A 9,761-nucleotide genomic window follows, 5' to 3' on the forward strand; every position below is an offset into this window, starting at 1 on the left:
AAAAACCAATATAAACCTGACTAAACCTAGCAAAATGGGTCAGAACTGAATGACTCAATCCGATAAGGCTGACCCGAGACTTGAAAGTGACCCGAACTTGCTTGACCCGAAATCCAAATTGACCCGACCCAACCTTATCTGACCCAATGTTGCCTCGACTCGAAAATACCTAACTCTTAATTGACCTGATCCAAAATGACTTGAAGTGAACCAAAATGACCCGAAACGATAAGTACTAAGTCATATTAATTATATATATTAAAATAAAGTTTCATTGGTTACAACTGTCCCTAATAAATAGTTAAATTTGCAAAATAATTTTTCTTAATCAAAATAATGCTAATAATTAAAGTGTTTAACCATTAACTCAAAAGCGACCCGACCCAAAATGACTCATACCCAAAAGTGACCTAACCTGAAATGACTCAACAACAGGTCATTCGATATTTACCTGAAACTCGAAATGTCCGTTCCGATCCGACCAGATCTGGAATGTGTGATAGCCCGAAATGACCTGATCCAAACCGGTCCGATCCATATCTGATCCGACTAACCTATTTATCACCTCACCCAATATTGACCCGTTGATACTACATATATTTTGGTAAAAGAAAATTCAAATGCTCGTTTAAAATGAAATTGAGTTAGTAATTTGTAAATGGGCTCAGGCTTGTCACCACCTTCCCCAATTCACTTCTCAAAGCTCTATCAGCATCGTCTTCGATCTCATCTCCACAGGCAAATTATCAATGACGATTGACGATGCTCATATCATGGAACCACCAACTCCGCATCTCATGGGAAACGCTAAGGTATTGTCGCAATCGCAGTCCCTCGTTCCTTGTCGTTGTCGGTCTTCTATATTGGTACAACCCCTACCTAATTATTTTGTTTTGTTTCGCTTTTATTGATTAATTGCTATGAAACTGATATCATCTCAACTATTTCAGTTGAATTGCGGTTTTGGTTTCTGTTGAAATGAAACTGATCAATTTGTGATTTAGGGTTTCTACGAAAATTTGGACCATTTTGTCTTAAGTTCGAATTTTAGGTTCAAAGGAAACTGATATTATAACTAAAGAAGTATGAAAGCGTCAATGGGTTAGCTATATTGTGTGAAACACTAGTGAAACTCCATATGAATCATTCCAGGTTGGAAATGTTAGGGAGTACAAATTTAATAGTCTTGTATATGATTTTGGTGGGTCTTGAGATACCTGATTCATCATTACCTTACCACTTGTAATAATCTTCGGCAGATATAAGTTCCTGTGTTCGTGGTCTCTTAAGTCAAACTGGCATTCATCTATCATAATTTGTATATGAAGAATTGCAGGTATGTATCCATAAGTGTGTTTAATTTCCCCTAATTTAACGACTTTGCCTACTATTGTAGTTATATGTTTGGATCCGTTTCACACTATCGTAAAACCACCTTACACGAGGCTAATCACACTATTTTGTCGTAATTTTTTTTTACTGATACATAACTCTATGTCTATTACAGAAACCTCAAACCTTATCTCATTGTTGGAGTTCTTGTAATATTGATGAATACTTAGATGGTGTTCACTGCTATTATAATCTTAATGTTCCTAAAAATGTTCTTAAGCACCAGTCATGAGTGTTATTGATTTATAGAAAGTGTCGATTGTTTTTATAATCTAGCTCATTTGATGTTGTCATGATAATTATGTTTACCATGGGATGATCTTACACAATATCAACTTTTGTTTAGTCATCTATTGTTTCTGATGCTCAACCCTCAACTAATGAGATAATTAGCCTTCTTTACCCTTCTTGGCCTTAATCATATTGTGTTTTGTAATCTGAGTTTTCAAGAACCATTTTGTTCCTACCAACTCCCTTCTTGTCCAAAATGAAGATTTGTGACTCTTATTGATATGATTATATAGGCCATACATATATATGTAAGCAACCTGCTAATATAAGTATCCAAGTTAAGTGAGAAAACGCATATGCTGTTATACAAAAGCCAAGAGTTGTTTGTTATGGTCATTCTGAATTTATTGCACTCGATTAGCTCTTCTATTTCAAACTCTTCTATTTTAATGGTATTGATGCGTTACATTAGTGTAACTTGTTAGGTTATAGTATACGTGTATTTTACTTAAGTGATTGAGAATTGCATACTATTTTGTATTTTCTTCTTCGATTCTTACTGTTTTTTTTTCCTCTCATGTGATTTACGGTAGATGAATTATGATGATAACAAGTAAGAGTATTATATTGTCGGATTTATCAAGTATTGGGTAAGACAGACTTGCTTTTCTCTCCTCATAGCCTTTTGATGTTCTTTATGTTTTCGTGATGTGTTTGATTCAAGTTGTTAGCTTGATTGTTGTTGGAGGCCGAGATTAAATTTTTATTTTCATCATCTTTGTTGCTAGGTGATGTATGACACAATGCGTTTTTACTCTCTCGCACTCCCACCTCCATCTTTAGTCTTTACCACATCAATTTTACAGGTATGCATTTTTTCTCATTTACGAATTGAATGTTTTTTCTTTGTTATTCGATTATATTCACATAAATAAGATATAATTTAAAATTTGTTGTTTTGCGGTGTCATCTATAACAGATTCATAGGTTTAAAGTCACAGAATGCAAGTGAAGAGAAGAGTAAAGATTCGTAATTGTCACGTACGCGAAGTTGGCGGCGCGAACCAATGTTAACTTCTTTTTTTAACATATTTGAGATGTATTTTTGAACTACTATTATGCGATGTAACAAACATACTTATTTTGTGAACTAATTTCTAATAAAGAGATGATTTATCCAGTTATGGTTGTATCTACTTTATTTGCATTATTTAATTGTTTCGCAAAGCCAAAAAAAAAGTGACGTGAAAATAAGGTTCACCCATTGTAGCTGGAGAATTGTTGCATTACATCTTGGAAGTGTTGCAAATCCTACTTTGAAAAAAGAAGATTGTGTTGCTTCCGCACATTTAAAGTGTTGCTTCTTAGCATAAAAATGTTGCTTCTCATTCTTAAAAGTGTTGCATTAGCTCTTGAAAAAAAGTGTTGCATAAGAAAATTAGGTGCAACACTTTCAAAAAGTGTTGCTTTTGATAAGAAAGTGTTGCTCAAAGTGTTGCATTGACGGCTATTCATTGCAAACGAGACTTTAAGCAGCACTCTTAAAAGTGTTGCCTAAACCCTATGGCAACATTATTAAGACATTTTGCAACACATTGATGATGTTGCAAGAGATTCATTTTGTAGTAGTGTATCAATTGTCAATTATGTCGACACGTATTTAATAAGTCCACACACAACAGTTTGTAGTCGATTTATTAATACCGGTCTGTCAACATTTATTATGACAATATCGTATAATATATACATTAACTATAAATATCGCATATTTATAATTTGCTTATTAAATATAACCGTTTACGTTTAATTACGAATTAACATCTTAATTCGTTTAAGCTAACATTATATACATTAATTAAATATAACAGTTTATATTCAATTTACGAATTAACAATTAATTCGTCTCAACTAATATTATTTAATTGTATTAAATAATCGTCTCATCATCACATTGACTAACTTTTTAGTCAAATACATGGACTAACCTTTTAGTCATATAAGGCATCAATGTGATTATATTTTCATACAATCACATCTCTCAAACACATCCTTTAGGTGTGACTTTTAGGGACCAGTTGATCACCGCCATCAGTATGATAATAACGTCAAACTTCTAGCAAGCCAATCGTTATTAAGTAAACGTTAATCAACTGATAAAATACTAAGTATACCCTGTGAACCTATAAGAGATTTATATACGTTATCACACTAACTGTGGAGGACACTAGCTCCAACATAAAATGCGTACTGCGAAAATAAATTACGAAAAATAAATAAGAGTCAACTAGATTTGAAACACTCTGCGGCGCAATATTGATAGATACTAATCTCATCACGTAGGAGTTTTTCTCATAGTATGAGCTGGATTCTATTGCAAAAAAAGACTAATTTACCTTTGTGATGATTATAAAATATTGCAAAATGTAGAATTTCAGTCCAAGTAAAATTCAATGAGTAGATTATACAACTTGTTGTATGCAGTTGTATGATGTAGAATCCGAGCTGTGTACTAAAGTTTTCGAGTTTTGTTTAAAAGAATCTGAGCTATGCTGTAAAGTTTTTGAACTCACACACTTAAACATAAAAAAATAAACTCTTACAAAACTCAGAAAAAATACACATGAACTCGGATTAATGTATAGGGATGTACAATGCTTATTATACAACTGACTGTATAGTAGTATTTGTGAGTCAAATTTATCCCTAAAATTGTATAAATATTTTTATTGTGCCATTACATTGCATGTTATTCGGTTCATCCATTGTTTTGTCATTGCTTTATTTTACTTTGTTTTGTGTGTTGTTCTTTATTAGCATTTAGGAAATCATTATGTTTGTTTAGTCCATCTGTTTGTACCAAATTCCGCACATTGGCCTAATAAGGAGCGAGCCCATCTGGTTTCGTTTAGCGAGTTGGGCTGAGGAAGCTTGGCAATTACAAAAGGCCCATGAATAGAAGAAGCCCGCGTGTTGTGGAGTCGTCAGGGAGATTTCAGGGAGATCAGGGAGAATAGGATACAAGGTCATATTTATAGAAAGAAGCATGATAGGACTAATATTGCTTACCATAAACGGAGTAGGACACGTCTAGGGTTCCTACCCTATAAATAGCCAAGAAGACAAGGAAGAATATTCATTCAAGAACTGTCATACAAACACAACATATTGTGCTAGCCAGTTTATCGTGCCATCATCACTGTATTCATCCTCCTACTTAAAGCTAGTGCAATCATTGGAAGGGTACCGTCCCTTCCCGCGGTCGTTTCCTACATTGGGTTTTCCGCGTCACCAAATCTCTTGTGTTAATCTTTACTTGCATCTCTTATTTCTTTATTAAGCATTAAACTTAAACAACTCAATCAGCATACAACGAGTAAGACCACATTGACCCTACTTAACCTAATTCGGTAGAAAATTACCAAAACAGTTTGGCGCCCACCGTGGGGCATTGTGGTCGTCAATCGTTAATTACTCAGACACAATGGACAAACAACCATCAGCAGCTGTGTCAGGGAGCGGTCAGCCGTCGATACCACCAAATCCAGTTCAAAATCCAGCATCAGCGGCTCAAACTCAGGCCCCCGGACACACACCAAGAATCACATCCGTGACAAAAGTCACTCTGCCTCCCAAAACTCCTGCTGTGGCGGCACAACCCAGATCAGACAAGGGAGCAGGAAGTTCAGGCCTTACTCCACCGCCAAGTCCAACACAAACCTTGCTTAGTGGCATGGAAAATCTGCAGAAGGTCATGAAAGGTATGCGAGAAGACCAGAGGAAGGCAGAAGATGAGGCAAGTAAGAGGAACATGGAACTCTGGGCATAGATAGATGTCCTGAGACAACAATCCAGCACACCAGCAAGCACGAGGATGAAGGTCAGGCCCCAATAGTAGATCTCACACAGGGGGCATCAGGAAGTAGGAGTCAACCTCGGCAGATACCAGCTGAACTGGTAACAAGATTAGATCTGATAGTAGTACCAACAGGAGAAAGGATAATCCTGCAAGGACTTGGATACCTCACACCAGATAGCTGGTAGCCTGCCAGTCGCGTGGAAATACAACCAGGTAACATCCCAGTTGGTAAACTTGTGATAACTAACCAAACACTAGGTGCAGGATCCACCTATTTACAGTCTAATTTCAAAACCATAATACTAAAGAAAACCAAAGGAGATACGAGATCTCAAAATTACATTAAAATTATGTTTCCATCATTACGAAAACATAATTAACTAAGGCCACACTAGGTATTACAAATTACAACCGATTGCAAAAATACGTAAATAAACCATTCAACAATTCATACAACTAAATAAAATGCATCAACTATAAATTAATCATTCAAGACATAATTCTTTATTTATGTAGAGTAATTTATCCAAACCACCTATTTAAATGATCAAATTATGTGACAATTCCTCAATTACTCACAATAATTCCAATCTTAATTCACATTAACTAGTGATATGAATTAATCCAACATTATTTTAAACCTCTTTAAAATAATTGGGTATCTAAAATTTGTGAACTTTTTCACAACAAACAATCATACATTATAAATAATGTACAAAGATTATTGGCCAAAAATAAACAAAAAAAAATTTTAATTGCCCTTGGCAATCCTCTCGGCATTTACCCAAAAAGAAAAAAAACAGTTTTTTTTTTTTTTTGCTCTCGGCATATTCCTTCAAAAACAAAAAACATTTTTTTTTTCTTTTCTCTTTGCTCTCGGCAATTTCGAAAAAACAAAAAAAACAGTTTTTTTTTTCTTTCGGCATTTAGCCCTAAAAAACGAAAAACAACCACTTTTATATGAACAATTTGTTTAAAGTTGCTAGTATAAAAAGATTGGCATAAACATCATCTTTTAATTTAAAAATAGATTCAAACTAGATGATTCAATTTAACCTCTTAAAATGAATATCCAAATTATGATTAAATCGATTATCCGTATATTTGATTCATCACAATTGATTTGAACATGATTAAATTAACTTGTATGCCAAAACTATATAGCAAAAACAAATTATCAACAATTAAAAACAATTTCCATTTACATTTTAATTTAATTCTTATTAAATCAAAACATATACAAATTTATCATATTATCATCTTAACTAATTAAAACAACAATATGAATAAATCAAAATGGAAACAAAAACATCAAAAAAAAAAAAAAACCTCTCGGCAAAAAAAAAAATTTGTCACGGCCGAAAGTTTTTTTCTTCAATTTTTTTTTGTTTAAATCCATTTATGAAAATCATATAAAATAATTTCGTGGCCTGTGCTCTGATACCACTTGTGGGAAATATCGATATATTTCATCAAGAAAAATTCGGATTATAACGAATTATGATATATGAATTTACTAGTCATAAACGAATTGCATAAACAAAAGAATAGAGATTTAGAATTAACCTTTGGTCCTAGCAATTTGGCCTAAGAACAATATCGAAATCGATATTCTCCAATTATTGCACCCAAAATGCTTTGAGAAATGCCTCTTTTCTTTGCTAGAATAGATCCCTAATTTCTAATGATTTTAGGGTTTTGTGTGTGATGAGAGAATTAGGTCAAAACGTTAAGAAGAAAAATGATCCCTCTAACTCCCTTTAAACCGTGTAAAGGAGAGGAAATAGGGAAGATATTTTCTCCTTTTTTCTTTCCTTAAATCGGTTGAAGCAACAACCAAAAATAAGGATAAAAATCTTCTTATTTTCGGTTATTGTCAAATTATATATAATGTGTATATATTATCAATTGTCAATTATGTCGACACGTATTTAATAAGTCCACACACAACAGTTTGTAGTCGATTTATTAATACCGGTATGTCAACATTTATTATGACAATATCGTATAATATATACATTAACTATAAATATCGCATATTTATAATTTGCTTATTAAATATAACCGTTTACGTTTAATTACGAATTAACAACTTAATTCGTTTAAGCTAACATTATATACATTAATTAAATATAACAGTTTATATTCAATTTACGAATTAACAATTAATTCGTCTCAACTAATATTATTTAATTGTATTAAATAATCGTCTCATCATCACATTGACTAACCTTTTAGTCAAATACATGGACTAACCTTTTAGTCATATAAGGCATCAATGTGATTATATTTTCATACAATCACATCTCTCAAACACATCCTTTAGGTGTGACTTTTAGGGACCATTGATCACCGCCATCGCATATGATAATAACGTCAAACTTCTAGCAAGCCAATCGTTATTAAGTAAACGTTAATCAACTGATAAAATACTAAGTATACCCTGTGAACCTATAAGAGATTTATATACGTTATCACACTAACTGTGGAGGACACTAGCTCCAACATAAAATGCGTATTGCGAAAATAAATTACGAAAAATAAATAAGAGTCAACTAGATTTGAAACACTCTGCGGCGCAATATAGATAGATACTAATCTCATCACGTAGGGGTTTTTCTCATAGTATGAGCTGGATTCTATTGCAAAAAAAGACTAATTTACCTTTGTGATGATTATAAAATATTGCAAAATGTAGAATTTCAGTCCAAGTAAAATTCAATGAGTAGATTATACAACTTGTTGTATGCAGTTGTATGATGTAGAATCCGAGCTGTGTACTAAAGTTTTCGAGTTTTGTTTAAAAGAATCTGAGCTATGCTGTAAAGTTTTTGAACTCACACACTTAAACATAAAAAAATAAACTCTTACAAAACTCATAAAAAATACACATGAACTCGGATTAATGTATAGGGTTGTACAATGCTTATTATACAACTGACTGTATAGTAGTATTTGTGAGTCAAATTTATCCCTAAAATTGTATAAATATTTTTATTGTGCCATTACATTGCATGTTATTCGGTTCATCCATTGTTTTGTCATTGCTTTATTTTACTTTGTTTTGTGTGTTGTTCTTTATTAGCATTTAGGAAATCATTATGTTTGTTTAGTCCATCTGTTTGGGCCAAATTCCGCACATTGGCCTAATAAGGAGCGAGCCCATCTGGTTTCGTTTAGCGAGTTGGGCTGAGGAAGCTTGGCAATTACAAAAGGCCATGAATAGAAGAAGCCCGCGTGTTATGGAGTCGTCAGGGAGATTTCAGGGAGATCAGGGAGAATAGGATACAAGGTCGTATTTATGGAAAGAAGCATGGTAGGACTAATATTGCTTACCATAAACGGAGTAGGACACGTCTAGGGTTCCTACCCTATAAATAGCCAAGAAGACAAGGAAGAATATTCATTCAAGAACTGTCATACAAACACAACATATTGTGCTAGCCAGTTTATCGTGCCATCATCACTGTATTCCTCCTCCTACTTAAAGCTAGTGCAATCATTGGAAGGGTACCGTCCCTTCCCGCGGTCGTTTCCCACATTGGGTTTTCCGCGTCACCAAATCTCTTGTGTTAATCTTTACTTGCATCTCTTATTTCTTTATTAAGCATTAAACTTAAACACCTCAATCAGCATACAACGAGTAAGACCACATTGACCCTACTTAACCTAATTCGGTAGAAAATTACCAAAACAGTTTGGCGCCCACCGTGGGGCATTGTGATCGTCAATCGTTAATTACTCAGACACAATGGACAAACAAACATCAGCAGCTGTGTCAGGGAGCGGTCAGCCGTCGATACCACCAAATCCAGTTCAAAATCCAGCATCAGCGGCTCAAACTCAGGCCCCCGGACACACACCAAGAATCACATCCGTGACAAAAGTCACTCTGCCTCCCAAAACTCCTGCTGTGGCGGCACAACCCAGATCAGACAAGGGAGCAGGAAGTTCAGGCCTTACTTCACCGCCAAGTCCAACACAAACCTTGCTTAGTGGCATGGAAAATCTGCTGAAGGTCATGAAAGGTATGCGAGAAGACCAGAGGAAGGCAGAAGATGAGGCAAGTAAGAGGAACATGGAACTCTGGGCATAGATAGATGTCCTGAGACAACAATCCGGCACACCAGCAAGCACGGAGGATGAAGGTCAGGCCCCAATAGTAGATCTCACACAGGGGGCATCAGGAAGCAGGAGTCAACCTCGGCAGATACCAGCTGAACTGGTAACAAGATTAGATCTGATAGTAGTACCAACAGGAGAAAGGATAATCCTGCAAGGA

At 34.6% G+C, this 9,761-nt stretch overlaps 1 long non-coding RNA gene across 2 annotated transcripts; it reads left to right on the plus strand.

Moving 5' to 3' along the window:
- Positions 1 to 615: 615 nt before the first annotated feature.
- On the plus strand, positions 616 to 2,807 carry LOC141604852 (uncharacterized). Of its 2 annotated transcripts, XR_012526242.1 has the most exons (5): positions 616 to 812; positions 1,260 to 1,336; positions 2,217 to 2,273; positions 2,412 to 2,489; positions 2,603 to 2,807. It is a non-coding gene; the product is annotated as an uncharacterized LOC141604852 (long non-coding RNA). The 2 variants fall into 2 exon arrangements; XR_012526244.1 differs by lacking the exon at positions 2,217 to 2,273.
- Positions 2,808 to 9,761: the final 6,954 nt, after the last annotated feature.

Source organism: Silene latifolia, chromosome 1, assembly GCF_048544455.1.
Source record: "Silene latifolia isolate original U9 population chromosome 1, ASM4854445v1, whole genome shotgun sequence".
Taxonomy (NCBI): Eukaryota; Viridiplantae; Streptophyta; class Magnoliopsida; order Caryophyllales; family Caryophyllaceae; genus Silene; species Silene latifolia.